General features: G+C 34.9%; 1 long non-coding RNA gene across 2 annotated transcripts; it reads right to left on the reverse strand.

Moving 5' to 3' along the window:
- Positions 1-4,559: 4,559 nt before the first annotated feature.
- Positions 4,560-5,641, reverse strand: LOC141400506 (uncharacterized). 2 transcript variants are annotated; one of them, XR_012412134.1, is made up of 5 exons: positions 5,566-5,614; positions 5,372-5,504; positions 4,893-5,200; positions 4,778-4,830; positions 4,560-4,712 (listed from the first exon to the last, which is right to left on the reverse strand). It is a non-coding gene; the product is annotated as an uncharacterized lncRNA (long non-coding RNA). The 2 variants fall into 2 exon arrangements; XR_012412133.1 differs by having other exon boundaries at positions 5,372-5,641.
- Between the last annotated feature and the right edge of the window lie 4,082 nt (positions 5,642-9,723).

A 9,723-nucleotide genomic window follows, 5' to 3' on the forward strand; every position in this document is an offset into this window, starting at 1 on the left:
TTTTGAGATGTGTGTCCGTCCGTCCGTCCGTGTGTCCGTCTGTCCATTATAAATTGTAATCAAACTCCAGGCCGCAATTATGGACAGATCGTCACGAAATTTGGTATGGAGGTCGGTTTCACATCAGAATAGATCGCTATTTTAATTGGTGATGATCGTGAAATATTTAGCGGATGAAATGGACCAAAAACATAATTTTTATTGGATTTTGTAGGTGCTCTGTAGGTCGCAATAATAGCCCGCTCGCGTCGAAAATTCAAACGATATAACAGTATATGACAAAGAAAATGCTTGCAATTTTAGATGGTGATCGGATGATGTTTAGAGGGTTAAATGGACCACAACTTTTGTGTGAAAATTGTGAAAATTTTTTATATACCGGTTATATCTTTATTCCTGGAAGACGCATTCCGGCCACGTAAATAATATTTGGAAGGCAAACTTTTGCTCTTTCCATTGATACCAATTATGTTGATTTACGTGGTCAGATAACAGAGTTACAGCCTAATATACCCAGTTTTTTGCTTGTAGTGTAATCATAAGCACGCTAGAGGTCGCAATTATAGCTCAATACTCACGAAATTTTGCATGAGGTAAGGGTTTAGGTCGAAGAAGATGTCTAAAATTTTTGATGAAGATCTGATATTGTTTAGCTGGTGAAATGGACCATTACTTTTGTACGAAAAATAAAAAAACAATATTTTTGGTCGATATTTGAATTCCTGGAGGGCATACACCGGCAAAGTCGCCTATATACCTAAGTAACTACTGACCTTTCCTCTGATGAACATTGCAATAATATGTGTGTTTGATAACGGGCATATTGCCTAATATATAATGAGTTTTCTGAAGAAGGCCACATCTTCCTCCCATGCTACAAATTGTCTCTATAATGACAGAGAAATTCCCAGTTTTTTTATTGCGTGGAGCCCTAGCGTATTACTTGTCCAAAAGTAAAAAATGTAGCAGAAGGGACTAAAGAACGCCAATTTTCAAATTTAAGATCATTTATTAGAAATGTATATTATATAACTGTTCCACTCATATCAGTGAGTGTACCCCAATTAATATTATCTCAGTGATATGTAGACAGCGGAATTTTTTAAAACCTCTAATTTTGTCAATTTTGGGACTGGGCATATTTTTGGCTTCTGATTAAATTGAAATCGAAATATATCACAGCAAAATTCGTGTATTTTACAAATTTTCGTATGCAATAAATATTTCAATAATATCTTCTAAAATGTTTGTGTGCACGATTTTCTGTTGAAATTCTCCTCAGGCAAGCCAATAAAATAGGGAAATCTGTAACCACAGTCACAATCTTCAAAATATCGAAAACGAAGACTTAATACCAAATTCCAGCCATTTCGGAGGGATATTGGGACCATAACCTACAAAATACAGAAAACTTGCAAATTTCAGGTTGAAAGTTGTATAACCGCAAAGAACAATTAATAGAACATGTCAGCCATTTGAGTGGGATATTGAGGCCACACCCTTCAAAATGCCGAAAATCGAGAGGTATCTTTCTATGGGAGCTATATGTTGACGCGGACCTATAACGACAAATTTCAAGTGGAAAGTTTTATACCCCCAACGAAGGCTTAATACAAAATGTCAGCCATTTCAGTGGGATATTGAGGCCACAGCCTTCTAAATACCGGATATCGGGAGGTACTGTTCTATGGGAGCTATATGAAGACGTGGACCTATACCGATAAATTTCAGGTCGAAAGTTTTATACCCCCAACGGAGATTTAATACAAAATTTCAGCTAATTTGTGGGATATTTGGGCCACAAATCCTTGCATATGTTTTTGCATATGTTCATTTTAATGCAAATATGACAAAATATGCAAAAAATAGGTCCAGACTAATTCGTTTTATTTTATTATAAAACGAGTTTTTGTCTAATCACATTACCTCTACGACATTCCTAACCATATATGCATTTGCATAGGATTACGCTGTCTGATGATATGGGACCTACTGTTTATCGCCGAGTCCGAAAGGCGTGTCCTAAGACACCACTTGTAGAGAAGTTTTTCATGACTGAGATACTCAGGAAATGTCGCCAAAATTACTGAGAGGTATTTTGCCATCGTTGAAATTTTGATACCATTGCACCACGTTGGCACCCTATTAGAAATGTCATAACATGGAAATTTTACATTTTCTGATTTTTAAAGATCATTTAATATGATCATTGCCAAAAAATCATTAAGTATCTTTGTTTTTAATATTATGCCACAGAGTGGAGCTATATCAACTTCCTCAAATTTCCATGGTAAAATTATTTATTGGTGCCACCGTGGTTCATGTAAAACTTCTTTACACGTGATGTCTTAAGACACGCCTTTCGGACTCGACGATAAACTGTTGGCCCCATATGATTGATGTAATATGAATCGTGGTGCACTCCCTGTCCCTTCTGGTAGGTTTTTGTAGAACAATTATTATATTGTTATTTAAGATCGATGTGATTAGGTGGCAGACTCCACAAAGTTATTTCTTACAATAATATTTGTCCTAAAGGAATTTTGATTTGCTGAAAACTAATTCGCAGGGTGGTGGTGTAGGGTATTGCATGATCGGCCCTGTCCGACTATAGCCTTTGCTTACTTGTTATAATTATGTTTAACATAGAGTGTAGTTGTAAATAAATTTCAATTATTATGAATATCAAAACAAAAAATAAATTATCATGTCTACACTTTATCTATGGATGGGGAAATGTGCAAGCCGGGATATATTCAAGAATATCCCGTGAACGAGTTTGCGTGCAAACGAAACTTGTATGTAAATATGTTTAATAATCAATCTCTCTCAGAAATAAGCTAAATATCCAGAAATAAGCCACCGTAGTTCATTTGTTTTATATACAAGAAAAACAACGGTGAAAAAATAAAATGAAATTTCGTTGGCATTTTCCTTATCCGATTGCAACCCTTTGTTTGTTATTCTTTCTCTAATTCAGCAAATTTTGTTGTAGCAGAAAATTCGTTAAACAACATCAATATTTACTTACACCCACTAAAGACATCAAGGATGTGCATCAAATATCCTCTATCGCAAAAAGTGTACCTGGCTACTCCTTCATCCTTCTTTGTGTTGGCTCTTTGCGTGTTCTATTTAAAATTTACTCTTCTAATTTAATTTGCGTGAGTTGGAAATTTTCTTGGTCCATCCCTTTTTGTTGGTGTTTGGAAGGAAACTAAATTGTGAATCACCAAAACAAACATGACAATTCACTTCTTCACTTCAACTGCTCGTCTGTCGTAGCATAGAATAGCATAATTTCGGTTTATATCTTTTCTAGCATTGCAGTGGATGCGGGTGGGTGTATCTAAGGAAAACAAATCAACACTCAATTTGCTAAAAGAGGGAAATGCAACAAAAACACACAAGTTCCAAGTCATTCTTTTCCTATTTTCCTTCAGTTACAGAAGTCATTTGTCAACTCCTTTTTGTTTAAATAGTCCCAAGCCTTTTGTTTCAATGTCCTGTGTTGCAAGAGATAAGCTCTTTTCTCTTTATTTAATTATTTTCAAATTAAATGTAAACCCCTTTAGAGGGCTATAGCCTTATCCCATTTAGTTTTGTCTCCAAAACCCAATCTCTTGACTACCTCTCTCCCTCATGTCTCCTTATTATTTTCCACACACACAATATTTCAAACGTCATTATAACACGTTTCTTGTTTATTGTAGGCAAAATATTTTGTTTTCCCTTCATTGTCCGTGTTTAATTCTTTCCTGCAGCTTTTCTCTGTTGTTGTTATTGTTGCTACTAAACAAAGTTAAAAGTTTTCTCGAAGCAAAAGTTGTATTTCATTTTATTTTAGTTTTAAAATTTGTTTTTTTCGCAATGTTTCCATATCCGACAATTTCAATGTCCGTTCAGAAGCGGAAAGTATCAAAAAAATATGTTTCTATTAAGTTTAGCTGCTTTCCTGATGCAGCAGCTATGTTTAAGGCATTTCAAATCAACTTTTTTACAACAAAAACTCTGTTGTTTTTCTAAGCCTTTTCATTTAATTCAACTAATATCAGGAAATAACTTATTACGCCAAACGAAATGGAGTATTATCGGGTCAGTGATACCCTCTCCTATTCAACAGGAAATTTCAGCTGACCATGGGGCTTATAACTATAGGAAGTTCGTAACTTCCCAGAAAAAAATCCAGTTTAACAAATTCGTGAACTTGTAGACCCTGCAAACTTTCGAAGCACCCCGAATTACAGTTTTTGGGTACTTGCACATAGAGGAAAAAAATCGATTCAAATCGACACCGCATGGTGTCAACATTAGCACAGGCGTGTTCAATTTTTCACCACGGCTGTTGTCATTTTTTGAATCTTTATTTTTAATATTTCGATCACAAACGTGCTCACTTTGACGACAAACGTCAATTTTTTGACATTCTTTGTGTTTTTTTTTTCTTCGCAATATGGAAGTACACTCCAAAACAACAATAACAAAGATTGTTTATACCAAATTTGTATTTATCTTTAGACGAGAAGGTGTCTGTCGGAGCATGATAAAAGGCTGTTGTGTTTAATTGTTGTTGTTTTATTGTTTTCTTTTATTACATATTTTTATTTTTGAATTTTTAAATTAATGCTATTTCTTTTTAATGTAAACATAATTGAATTCCCATAGTTGCAAAGTGTAGTATGTAAATAGTATGTAAGATTAAATGAAGTTAGCTGTAAAGAAAGAAAATAGAATTAGGATAATGGAAAATAAAAATGAATTTAGTTGTTGTACTTACCGCCAATTAACCGCATCGTCTTCGACTTCTTCTAAAACCGTCCAAAAAGAATCCTGAAAAATAAATAAAAATTCATAAATCGAAATTAAAATAAATTGTTTTTATTTTCTCTCACCTTAAAATAAAGAGTGAACATTTTGGTGCCGAAACCCGGGATTGTAAAGTGACGTTGTGTTTTGTTAAATTAATACAAAACTAATTTGCAAAGTTTCTGCAAATAAGAAAGAAGAAGAACAGTAAAAATTCTTTAAATACTTTTAAATAAATATACCTGTGGTTATCTGATCTGTTGCTGCTACTGTTCCATATATCCAGATGCCCCGTTTCTGCGACTGCCGTCTTTGTAGGAGCAAGCACAATAATCAGGAGAGTGATTCTGATTCCCAGGTAACAGCGTTGAACATAATTTGTGTGAATCCTAACCTGTAAGATACTCAGTGTTAGAGAATTTGTAATTTATTCAAATTTGTTTGAGATTTTTCCACAATTCACACGAATTATTTTTCTACGCTTCATTATTTTAAATAAAATACATTTTGTGAATCGCTTTGGCAATAAATATTCGCGGCTAAATAACACAAACTTAATTATTACCTTCAAATTAAGTTTGTTTTTCTTTTCTCATTCCGCTTTGCATTTTGCTTGTCAGCCATTCCAATTGTTTTTGTTGTTTTTATTGCACCACACTAATCCGCGTTTAAGTTCATATTACGCGAGTGAAGTTAAACTAACAAAAAATATACATTTCATTTTTGGTTTTTTGCCTATTCACAAATTATTTAATTTACACTTTTAATTTGTTGCAATTTTCCACTAAATTCATATTATTTCTTTGTTTTGATTTTAACTTCATTAGTGCCACATACTTTGTGAGTAATTGAGTACCCATATTCGGTTATTCAATTTGATCAGTTGTGTTATCGGTGTTATCGATATACACAAAATACTTAAGGGTGCATTATACTACAGGATTTGACAAAATTTCTAATTTACTGAAATTTTTGTGTTTTCAATTGTCCAATTAAATTTAATTAATTGAGATAGTATTAGTATACTATTTTAAAGCTGACAATTTATATTTTATTAAAAAAAAAAGCGAGAGTTTATTTGATAATAAACTTAAAATTTCCTACCACTAAGAAATATTAAAGTGTGTAGAGTTTTTCTGTTGTTTAAACTCCTTTAAACTTATTGATATATATCAAAATGGCTGGTGGTAAGAAACACCAAAGTAATCCTGATACGGAAATAGCCAATTTGAAGCAACAACAGGAAAAAATAATAAAAAATATTGAAAGAATTAAGACTTCTTTCCGAGAAAAGAAAATATCCTTCAATTCATTTGAATTAGAATGTCGATTAGACATTTTAAACAAATATATTGATGAGGCAATGCATTTACAATCCGAACTAGATATTCTAGATCCCGATAATGATGATCGTGGTGAATTGGAAGACTTATGTGTATCGGCAAAGTCCCTATTTTTAGGAGTTTTATCTAAAAATAGGAGGAGTAGTATGCCTGAGACTTCTTTTTGTGCTCAATCGCATCAATCTAGATTGCCAAACATGAAATTGCCAAAATTCAGCGGAAAATATTCCGAATATAAGAATTTCATAAGTCTTTTCGAAAACTTAGTTCATACAGATCCGACATTAACAGACATAGAGAAGTTTAACCATTTAATTTCATGCTTGTCCGATGAAGCACTTGGCACAGTCAAAGCTTTTCAGATTTCTGAAGAAAATTACCCCAAAGCATTAGCCAGCTTAAAAAAGGTTTATGATAATGATTGCTTAATATTTTTTGATAATATTGCCAAACTTTTTGATCTTCCTGAGATCACCAAACCTTCGGCTTCTGCTTTGCGAAGCATGATTGACACTGTTTCTGCCATTTATGATTCTTTGTTGTCTATTGGTGATGACAAGAAGATTACGAACGCAATATTAATCCACTTAGTTATGTCAAAGGTCGATCCAATCACTAAGTCCAAATGGGAAGAACAGCTTGACTTCGAAAAGCTCCCATTATGGTCTGATTGCGAGGCTGCATTAAATAAAAGATACCAGCATATTTCTGCTGAGGAGTCTTCTGGTGCAAGACCCAAATTAAACAAACCCAAATTTGATAATCAGCCTAAAAGGAATTTCAAGACTTCACTTTCTGTTTCTAAACAGAAACAATCTCCAGAAAAGTGTGTCTTCTGTAGATCTTTGCAGCATAACATAACAAATTGTTCTTCTTTTACTGCTGTACCAGTTCTCCAAAGATTTGAATTCATTAAAGCCGTCCCTGCTTGCATTAATTGTTTGAAGAAGGGTCATACGGTGGCCAAATGCAATTCAGGAGTGAAGTGTAGAGTATGCAGTGGTGCACACCATTTCTTACTGCATCGATATGCTTCTGATAATCTAAATTCAAATCTGTATCAAGAGCAGCCCTCTACTTCCAGTGCTTCGGTCAACCATTCGGCGTCGAGTGAAGGCGTAATTTTGGCCACAGCACTAGTTCAGGTAAGAAGTAGTTCTGGGAAATACATTTTGGCTAGAGCTCTTCTAGATTCCGGTTCTCAACCTAATTTGATTACTGAGGACCTGGTACAGAGGCTTAAGGTAAAACGAGAAGGTGGCAGATTAAATTTAACTGGTATTTCTGAGTTATCATCTTTCTCAAAGAATAGTGTCCAACTGTCTATAATGTCGAGACTCAATTCTACCCAATTTTCGTCTAAGTTCTGGGTATTGAGTTCAATAACAAATATTCAACCCGATAAAAGGATATCAATTTCTGATTGGAACATTCCTAAAAATATTGAACTGGCTGACCCTAGTTTTAATGAACCTCGGAGAGTTGATTTGTTAATTGGTGCTGAAGTTTTCTTCGAACTTCTTTGTGTAGGCCAAATCAAACCAAATCCGAGTCTTCCAGTTTTACAAAAAACTTCGCTTGGCTGGATCGTAGCTGGAAAATACGATGAGTCAAAGGGGTCCACTTCTACTATATGCCATTTAAATAGTTCAATAGGGAATAGTGAAACGATTGATGCAATTGTTAGAAAATTCTGGGAGTTGGAAGAGATTCCAAATAATTCATTAAAGATTTGGTCTGATGAGCAAAATAAATGTGAGGAACATTTCCAAAAATATGTGCGACGTTTACCGTCAGGGCGCTTTCAAGTGTCTTTACCTTTCAAGGAAGATGTGAAACGTTTAGGTTCGTCATTTGAAACTGCAAAAAGGCGGTTTCTCTCTTTGGAAAGGAGACTTTCTCATGACGACACATCTAAAGAAATGTACAATTCCTTTATGAAAGAGTATCTTGACTTAGGTCACATGGAAATGACAAATAATAAAATTCCTAATACGCCACATTATTTCATTCCTCATCAATGTGTTTTCCGACCGCAAAGTACAACTACTAAACTTCGCGTCGTTTTTGATGCTTCGAGCAAGACATCTTCACATGTTTCGCTCAACGATCTCTTGATGGTTGGTCCAACTATTCAAGAAGAGTTGTACTCCACTCTGCTTCGTTTCCGTCTACATAAATATGTAATTACAGCAGACATTGAGAAAATGTACCGTCAAGTTTTACTTGACGAGAAAGATAGAGATTTTCACTTAATCCTTTGGAGACAAAACGATAGTGATCCGTTACAAATTTTCAAATTGAAGACGGTCACTTATGGCACATCTTCTGCGCCATTTCTGGCAATACGTTGTCTTAGCCATTTAAGCGATTTGTCCAAAGAGACTTTGCCAATTGGGGCTGAAGTTGTTCGCAACGACTTTTATGTGGATGATTTATTGACTGGTGCTGCTGATTTGAGTAGTCTGATCACAATTCGTGACCAAGTGACTACCATTCTCAGTTCAGCAGGATTCAAACTTACTAAATGGTTTTCAAATCATCCAGATTTCAATGAAACAAGTTGCAGTGAAAAACTATTGCACTCAGATTCTGAAACTGCAAGAGCATTAGGAATTCATTGGGCTCCAAGAAATGACGTTTTCAAATTTTATATTGAGGGAGGCTTTCAAGAGATGAAAGCTACAAAAAGACACATTTTGTCCATTTCGTCAAGATTATTCGATCCCCTCGGTCTCTTGTGCCCTATAATAACCAAAGCTAAAATGCTCTTGCAAGAACTTTGGATAAATAAATTAGACTGGGATGAATCGATTCCTATGCGCTTGAATTCAGCCTGGGAAGATTTCAAATTTAATCTTTCGAAGTTAGATACGATTCAAATCCCAAGATTCGTAAACACGATCACTTCTTCGAGGATCCAAATTCATGGATTCTCAGATGCCTCGATGCGAGCATATGGTTGCTGCTTTTATGTTCGTGCTTTGGACTCCAGTGGAGTTTCTTGTCGCCTTTTAACAGCCAAGTCAAAGGTAGCACCGCTCAAAACAATGTCTCTTCCGAGATTGGAGCTATCTGCAGCACATTTAATGGCTAATATGTGGTTACGAATTAAACCAATGATGAACTTTGAAGTTGAAAATATATACTTTTGGTCCGATTCGGAAATTATACTGTATTGGTTAAAAACCCATCCTTCAACTCTGGCCACGTTCGTCTCGAATAGAGTCGCAGAAATTCAAGAATGGTCAGAAAGCGGTATTTGGCGCCATGTGCCCACTAAACAGAACCCAGCCGACATAGTGTCGAGAGGATGCGGTGTTGAAGAACTTAAATCTTCAATATGGTTCGAAGGACCCAAGTTTCTATTAGACGATATGTCGAAATGGCCTGTTAACAAACATTTTGAGTTGACAGAGGAAGAAAAATCATTGGAAGTAAGAAAATCCAAAGTTTTATTGGCGTCAGATAGTAAGACAGATAAGGAATGTTCTGAGAGCATTCTTCTAAAATTAATAAATGATCACTCATCTTATAAAAAGCTTCTTAGAGTGGTCTCATATATCTTTCGATT

The sequence above is a fragment of the Musca autumnalis genome, unplaced genomic scaffold, assembly GCF_047663935.1.
Source record: "Musca autumnalis isolate F117 unplaced genomic scaffold, ASM4766393v1 scaffold_309, whole genome shotgun sequence".
Classification (NCBI taxonomy): Eukaryota; Metazoa; Arthropoda; class Insecta; order Diptera; family Muscidae; genus Musca; species Musca autumnalis.